The sequence below is a fragment of the Pan troglodytes genome, chromosome 22 (assembly GCF_028858775.2).
Source record: "Pan troglodytes isolate AG18354 chromosome 22, NHGRI_mPanTro3-v2.0_pri, whole genome shotgun sequence".
In the NCBI taxonomy this organism is placed as follows: Eukaryota; Metazoa; Chordata; class Mammalia; order Primates; family Hominidae; genus Pan; species Pan troglodytes.
The window spans coordinates 43,113,545-43,122,684 of record NC_072420.2 but is presented as its reverse complement, the minus strand read 5'-3'; positions in this window follow the sequence as shown (position 1 = coordinate 43,122,684).

The following is a 9,140-nucleotide window of genomic DNA, read 5'->3' as shown; positions in this document are numbered from 1 at the left end:
CAAAATGTCCTTTAGAGTTAGTTTAACAAATGTCAAGGACATTTTCAGTTCATCCCAGACATCTTCAGTTCACCCTGAAACAGTTCACCCCAGACACTATCAGTTCACCCCAAAATGTCCTCTAGAGACATAATCTGGGGGCTATGTCTCTAAACAGGGGGCCCGTGGAGACAAAAGTGGCTCCTTCTTGGATGGCAACCCACCATGTTGACGTCTGATCGGCCCCAGTCCTGTGAATGCCTCCTGGTGTCCGCTTTATCTACTGTCTCTGGTGTAAGAACCTGTCAACCTTGACGTTGCCGCACAAATTAGAGGCCACAGTGCACATGGCATTCTTGCTGTCCTGGAGAGTTGCCTTTGTCTTGCTGGAGCGTGTATGCCCTTTCCCTGCAGTATATAAGCCCCAGGTCTGGGGAGTAACAGTGCAGAGAGCCACCTGTCCTGTGGCCGCCCAGGGCCACGCTTCCATGTGTAAGTTCCCCAATACATCAACCAATATCGACAAACTGGATTTGTCTGCCTTCTCCTTTGGTTTCTTGGCTCCTTTGGCATTTGGGGTCTACTTTGCATACACGGCCCTTTCATGGAACAGGGCCTCTTTAAGAAAAAGCACACAAGCCGAGTATGGTGGCGCGAGCCTGTAGTCCCAGCTACATGAGAGGCTGCAGCCGGAGGACCATTTGAGCCCAGGAGTTTGAGTCTAGCCTGGGCAAAATAGTGATACCCATCTCTAAAGAAGTACATTTTTTTTTGAGATGGAGTTTTACTCTTGTTGCCCAGGCTGGAGTGCAGTGGCGTGATCTTGGCTCACTGCAACCTCCGCCTCCCAGTTTCAAATGTTTCTCCTGCCTCAGCCTCCCGAGTAGCGGGGATTACAGGCGCCTGCCACCACGCCTGGCTAATTTTTGTAATTTTAGTAGAGGCAGGGTTTCTCCATGTTGGTCAGGCTGGTCTCGAACTCCCGACCTCAGGTGATCTGCCCGCCTCGGCCTCCCAAAGTGCTGGGATTATAGGCGTGAGCCACTGTGCCCAGCCTAAAGAAATACATTTAAAAAAAATCTAAAAAAGAAAGCACATACAGCATTATGAATATAAAATTAGATTAAAACAAATGTTTATTTAGAATAGGAAAATAAATTATAATAAAATTACAAATGAAAAGTGGATAAGCAGCACAAAATCTAGAAAACTATCAGAATATTGTTATTAATTCACTGCTTAATACAACTCTGTAATACGTCTTTTCCTGCATTTTTTTCCAGCATACTCTTTGATTGCCTCTTTTTACAACTATTTTGTAATATTTTCTATAGGGATATTAGCAAGATAATTACACTCTTTCTTTAGTGTGGTTTGTTCACTACTGATAATTGAGGGGCATAAAACATTCATCTTCACATACAAACATAACACCGTGCACGAAACTGCTACAGGATTGCAAATGACAAACAGGTGTGCTGATAAATCCAATTGCATGGATTCTTATCCAAAATTAGATATGACAGGGGCAGGGCACTGTGGCTTACTTCTGTAATCCCACCACTTTGGGAGGCCGAGGTGGATGGATCACTTGAGGTCAGGAGTTCCAGACCAGCCTGGCCAACATGGTGAAACCCTGTCTCTACTAAAAGTACAAAAATTAGCCAGGAGTTGTGGCACGCGCCTATAATCCCAGGTACTCGGGAGGCTGAGGCAGGAGAATCGCTTGAATCTGGGAGGCGGAGGTTGCAGTGAGCCGAGATCGTGCCACTGCACTCTAGCCTGGGTGACAGAGCAAGACTCAATCTCAAAAAAAAAAAAAAATTATATATGATGGGCTGGTCATGGTGGTTTACTTCTGTAATCCTAGCACTTTGGAAGGCTGAGTGGAGGATTACTTGAGCACCAGGAGTTCAAGACCAGCTGGGCAACATAGCAAGACCCCATCTCTACAAAAAATACAAAGATTAGCCTGGTATTCCGGCTACTCAGGAGGCTGAGGCAGGATGATCACTTGAGCCCAGGAGGTTGAGGCTGTAGTGAGCTGTGATCGCACCACTGCACTCCAGCCTGGGCAATACAGTTGAGACCCAGTCTCAAAAAAAGAAAAAAATATATATGATATATCATTACGCCCCTGACAGGAGATATTCTGGTTAGAAGCAGGCATCAGCGCACTCTTACAGTTTTCCACTTCTGATGATTGAAATGATCTCCATAGCCCAGCTTCTGACTCAGTGCACTTTGAACCTAATTTCTTCTGCACTCCCACACGCAATGGTGCTGGAGCTGGAGGACAGGTTCATACTGGAATTTGAAGTTTGACCCTGCACTTACGTGTCTCAATTCTAGGTAAGTAGCAAAATGAGTGTTAGAAGTATTTCTGGAAGTGATACTACTCCAGGACAGGTGGCAGCAACTGTACTACATATGAAAATTACTGCAAACCAGTGGCATACACAAATACTCTCTGGAACCCAAACCACCACATCCACCCTTGATTCAATTCAATTAGTGCCCCTGAAACAGATTCTAAAAGTGCCTGTGGCCACTTCAATGCCCTTCCACCTGAGGGGACACATGTCTGATTGAAATTAGAGGGGAAAGTGGCAGAGGCACGATTATGGTTAAAAGCCTTCACTAATGCAAAATAGATGAAACACAGGGCCAGGTGGACACCCTGTCTGGACCTTGCAAGGGGCCTGTGCCTGTGCAGAGTCTGAAGCTGGAGGCTGTCAGCTTCATGGAAATCCCTGCACCCCATTCTTTTCATTCAGTGCAGTCCCTTTCATGTTGCTGGCTTTGAAGGGACTGGGCGGGCTGCCTGGCAGAATATCTCATCTTCTGGGCTTGTCTGGGCTCTCTTGTTCTTTAAGCTCTGGGCACTTCTTACTGCCAAAGAAGCTGGAGCTAAAGGTTTGGTGGATTCACGGTAATGTTCTTAGCTGGAAATCACATTTGTGGTGCTACAGACTTCCTCCTTCATTACAGCCTAAGGCATAGCCTATCTGGTTGATCCACTGTTAGCAGTTAACCCCAGATAACGATTAGGGCCTGATATCTTTGCGGTCATGATTCAGCCCACTACAAGTATGGTTTGCGAGATGGTGTTTTTCCAACTCCACTGTTCCTTCTGAATTTATTAGGCTGTAAATCATGGATTTATTTGGTTCCCATGAAATGCAGCTCCTCCTAGAAAAACAGAATAAAACCTTTCATTCTTTCCCTTGTATGACCAATTTTATAAGCGAGGTGTTAGTTTAGCAGATGCTTCAAAGGTGACAAGTCCCTTTGTTCTGGATCTTTTTTGCATAGTCACCATGGGCTTGTGGATGTCACTGAGTCAATGCATTTCAATCCACTCCAATCACTTTTCTTTATGATGCAGAGACAGACACAACTTTGGCCAGTGGTAGCTTCTTCATGCCACTGTTTTGTCCGGTTGACAAGACCCCATTGGTCCTTGAAAACTTCAGTACTTTTTAGTGTTTTTGATGTTTTGTAATTTATTTTTGTATAATTTTAAACTTAAAGAAAACTTGGAAGAATAGAGAATGAAACTCCTCTATACTCCTTAACTAGACTCAGCAATTATTTGCATCTTGCCCCATTTGCTTTATCATCTTGCTGAGAGAGAGAGAGAGAGACAGAGGGAGAATAGCATGTAGAGAAGGTATAAATACACGGTAGACATACACCATTTCTTCACAACCTTTTGAGTATGATAGGCCTATTTCAGTATCTATTTTGTAAAAACAAGATATTATATAAATAGAGTATAATTATCAAATTAAGAAATTTCACATTGATATAATTTTTGTAATCCATAGTGCATATTCACATTGTACCAGTTGCCCCCATCATGTCCTTTTTAGCTAATATTAATGACATTGGGCATTCATTCATGTACTTATTGAATATTTGTATCTCTTCCTTTGGGAAATGCCTGTTCAAATATGTTTCAAGTTTGTATTGGGCTGTTTTGTTCTTTGGATTGTAGAAATCCTCTACATTTTCTCTCCTTTGTCAGAAGCAAGGTTTTGCTTAATTTGTGGCTCAACAACAAACTGTTGCTGTTTTCTCAACTGCGTCCTTGATGAGAAGTTTGAATATTATTTGTTTGTTTTAAAAAGACCTTGGTATTCCACTCTGAGTTTCAATTAGGACAGCTGGGAGCGGTGGAGTCGGAGTTGGGGGAAGAGCTCAGCCCAGTGGCTGGAAGTCTAGTGCACTTGGTTTTTGTATGGGGAATGCTCGCTTTCCATTTTGCTGGGAAGACGTGCAGATGAGGGCTTCTGTCACCAAAGGCTGAAGCTCTGATGATCTAATTTGGGCAGAGTTTACCCACAGGATTTGAGGCTCCTCCTTGTGGCCTTTTCTGTCCTGGGTGCTCACTTGCTTTTTATCAGCTGCGGCTGCCATGAGCTTAGTCCGCTGGCTCTGCAGACCAGAAAGCCTGCGGTTTTCTGTTTTCCTTTGGTCACTTGTCATGGCTACGACCGCCACCACTACAGCCTTCACGACAGAAGCTCCCTGCTGCCCTCCTTTCTTCCAAGTGTCAACTCCCTTCCAGAATTGGTTTCATCTTATTCACTCTCCGCTGGCATCAGGCAGTTATTTTTTGTAATTTCTCCAGCGTGGACAGCTGCTGTCTGCAGAAGGGTTGGCTCTGGCAGGAGCTGACCAGATATGGAGACTGCAGCATGTGACTCTGGGTAGAGAAAAGTTTCGATCACCAAATGTCTTTATCATAAGCTGAAATATTAAGATATTCATCTTGATCTCAAGATGTGCGTGATTCCTATTTCAGGTATCTCTACCACCTTGGGCTGTTCCCGGCCTTTGCCAGCTCTCTTGAGTCTCCTTGGCGTCAGCATCCTCAGAGCAGGCCCCCGGCCAGTGTAATCGTCCGATGGGCTCTTCCTGTCCACTGCACAGACAAAATCAATTTACCGAGGCCACGGCATTGCAGTAGAGAAGAGGTGTCACTGACACGAGGCTGGCCCACGCAGAAGAACTGGAGTTACTACTCAAATCATTCTCCCCAAAGCCTTGGACACTAGGGTTTTTATGGACAGTTTGGTGGGCAGGAGGCTAGGGAATGGGTGCTGCTTATTGGTTAGGGATGAAATCATAGGGGTGCAGAAAATGGTCCACATGTACTGAGTCTGCATCTGGGTGGGGCCACAAGACCGGTTGAGTCATGAGTCCCAGATCCCCAAAGGGTCAGTCTGGAAAAATAATAATAATTAAAAAAAAAAACTTAGGTTTTACAATAGTGATGTTATTTATAGAAGCAATTGGGAAAAATCACAAATCCCCACATGGCCCCTGGAAAGAAGGGATTATAGAAACTATGCCTACATTTTAGCAGAATTCAGGTCCCTCCTATAATCCTATTCTTGTGGCCTTTCATTAGTCTTACAAGGTGGTTTTCAGTTCCTGAGCACGGATGGGGTTAGTTTTAGGAAGGGACTGTTATCATCCTTGCTTTCAAGTTAAACTATAAATTCTCCCCAAAGTTAGCTTGGCCTGTGCCCAGGAATGACCAAGGATGGCGTGGTAGTCAGAAGCAAGATAGAGTCAATGATGTCGGACTTCTCTTACTGTCATAATATACTGCAAAGGCAGTTTCACCGGAGCCTGTCTAGGGGATGTCTAGCACCACCCTGCATCAATGCCTTCCTGAGCGGGGGTTTTGGGACCTCCACCTTGGAGAAACCCTTCAACTCCACCTGCTCTTCCCCCAGCTGGTATGAGGGCTGGCCCTGACCCTGGATAACTTCTCTGTTCTCCTGCCCTGAGATCGCAGCCTCAGAGGACACTCTTGTTGGGACTGCACACAGCATTTTGTGGTTATGGTGGTGGTTTTGAGTGGGCAAGTAGATAGTGGAGAAAGGGGAGGAACTGTAGTCAGGGCACCATTAATAGAGGGAGGCAGGGAAGGGACAGAAGGTAGAAAAGGGTGGAGAAAGAAAGGCGGAGGGTGAAGGGAGCTGCTGCCGCTGCTATCTGAAATCATGGTGGAGCCATGGTTCAGGGTTAAGAATAGTTCTGGACAGAAATATCATTATAATTAAACATTAATCAGGCTACACTTTGACCCACTTCCTTGTAAGGGAAAGTCCCATAGCATGAGATACCAACCATCTGCACCCCACTGTTCCTCTAGACAGGAACTTCCCTGCTGTTAGAATCGTAAGGCTTCTGTTTAAGAATTGCTTAAGCAGATCCTGAATTCCAGCAGAACAGCTGTTGCCAACCGGTTTGAAGATCCCCACAACAGGAACCGAGTCAGCATGAGAACACCCTTTTTCCATCTCCCTGTCCACGGCTTCATTCCACTCTCCAACCTATCAACCATCTCCACACTGCAGCCTACGCCAAAACCCTTAAAAACCCTAGCCCCACACTCATTGGGGAGATAGAGTTGAGGTTTCCTGCCATTTCCTCTTCTGGTAGCCCCATGATTAAGCCTCTTTCTCTGCTGCAGCTCAGGGTCTTAGCATATTGATTTGCAGAGTGTATCAGGCAATGGACCTATTACAGGTACAAGGGAATCACACTATGAGAATGCTTTTCTTTCTTTCTTTCTTTTTTTTTTTAGAGATGGGGTCTCACTCTGTTCCCCAGGCTGGAGTGCAGTGGTGCAATCACAGCCCACTATACCCTCAACCTCTTAATTCAAGAGATCCTGCTACCTTAGTCTCCTGAGTAGTGGGACTATAGGTGAATACCACCAAGCCAGTCTCATTTTTTTTATTTTTTGTAAAGACAGGGTCTTGCTATGTTGCCCAGGGTGGTCTTAAACTCCTGGGCTCAAGCGATCCTCCCGCCTTGGCCTCCCAAAGTGCTGGAATTACAGCCATGAGCCACCAAACCCAGCTGAATACTTTTATTTCTAAACCGAAAGTAGCATGCAGCACTGGAATTCTGGAAGCCCTCAAGCAGGATTACAGACCCCAGGCCCTGCTGGAGCTGGTCAGCCACTACTCTCCTAAGTCACTCTTCCTTAGGGCTGCTGGCCCTGGGGTGGGGAGGGGATCATGCCCTGTGTTTACTGCCTCTGTCCCTGTCCACCGCTGCTGCTCTGTGGTTTACAGAGACAAGCGTCATTGCAGGGCCCACGTCATCGCGCCTTCCCCATCTCCACCTTGCTGCGCTCCTGCCTCACACTCACACGTGGTACCCTCGCCTGACCTGACCCGTACTTCCTGCCCCATGCTCCTCTTTTCCTCAGCCACTTCCTCCCATTTCACCCCGCACAGAGGCCTTCCCTGCCTCTAGACTCTTTAAGGCCTCTCTGGTGTCCTCTTTCCTGGCTCTTTTGTTTTTCTTTATGCTGTTAAACCAGGTTTAGCCTCCGTACATACTTAAGTTCAGCCTAAAGGTTTCTCTGTAAGTCGTGAACACTAACAAGTGGAGGTGTAAGCAGATTGGCCTACACCTGTGCCAATCACTGAGTTTTGGCCAATCAAATGCAGCCAACTGTTCGAACTGTATCCAAATAGGCAAATGCCGAGCTGTAAACAATGCAGCTGCATCCCTACCTCACTTCTGTTTTCTGTACGTCACTCTCCTTTTTCTGTCCATAAATATGCTTCCATCACGTAGCTGGAGTCTCTAAGCCTACCCTGGCTCAGAAGGCTGCCTGATTCGCATCGCAAATCATTCATTGCTCAATTAAACTCCTTTAAATTTAATTTGGCTGAAGTTTTTTTTTTTTTTTTTTTTTTTTTTACCAATGCCATTTACCATAATTTGCAATTCATCCAGTCAATAACTATTTCTGGAAAGCTAAGGGTGTGCCAGGCACTGTGCCTGGGGCTGGGGTAGGCCAGGGATGCCCTCCAAGCATTCGTTATTCGGACCCCGTATTAGAAAGTTGGTAGAGAAGCAAAAGTGGTCAGACTGCCTTGAAAATATTTGCCACAAACGCACCATTTAAAGGCTGCACCCTCACTGAACACCTGCCCTGTTTAGCCTGAGCATCTCTCTGCCTCTAACCATTGTGTCCACGTGCTTGGCAATCAGTTTTTCTGATTGTCAAATTTTCCACAACACAATACAAATATAACACCAATGGATGGCAAAGGGAAATTTTCAATCTTGGAAACGCTGTAAGGTTTCATGGAATTGATTAACATTATGTGGGGGACTACTCAAATTATACACAAAGCTACTGACAAAGGAGGTTCTGGAAAAATGAGACTAAGTAACAATAGGGTATGAGACTGTCAACAACTAGTCCTTTGTTTCCTTACTTAGGGGGATACAAGAAAAAACAAACAAACAGAAACAAACCAGCCCTGACAAAACAAATAATTTAATTCAAAGGATGATGAAGAGCTCTTGGGAAAATTAAAGGCCATACACATTTTTGTAAAAATGACTCTTTTGCTGAACACATGATGTATTAAGTCAAACATGAAGTTAAAAATGTTGCGTTCTGCTCTCATAAAACATAGTCAGAAAATGTATAAGAACTCTACCGCCACCGTTAATGTTGACTTACTATTATTTTAAGAATTTGGGCATAGTTGCAATTTTGCCTAATTTACCTTTTTAAAATACAAGGTAAAATGGACCAATGTTCATAATTTTTAATTGATCAAGATAGACTCTAAATCAAACCCTACTTCTCACTATTTACTTTGTATTTTGGTTTAACAGGATATGCTGTGCATGACTTTGTACTGTTTATCTCCTGATAAGAACTTCCTGCTGTGTTAATTTGCATAATTACCTTTGTGCTGACCCTCCCCCTCACTGAAATGTGAGGTCTGTGAAGGCACCATCCTCTCAGTCAGGATCCCAGCAGGAAACAGATGGCCTCTCACCATAGGAGAGTTCAAGGGCCCTCATGTTGGAACCCTGTGATAAAGGTGACAAACTGCCTTAAGTCTGGTACCTGGGATTTAGCCATGAGGCAGGATTCTTCCTAGCAGACCTGGGCTTTCCCCACCTAAATATGTCAAACAGCACTTAGTAGGTCTCTGTCTCATGTCTGGGGTGCCTGTGACCAAGGACCCATTGCCATAGACAATTATGGGTCAAAATACTGTTACCTGCAATCCCTCGCTCCTTGGGGCATTGAGACCTGCCTTGTCTCTGATGGTTAAGAGCCACCCCTACTCTGGTGCTTAGAGTGGCGCGGCCTC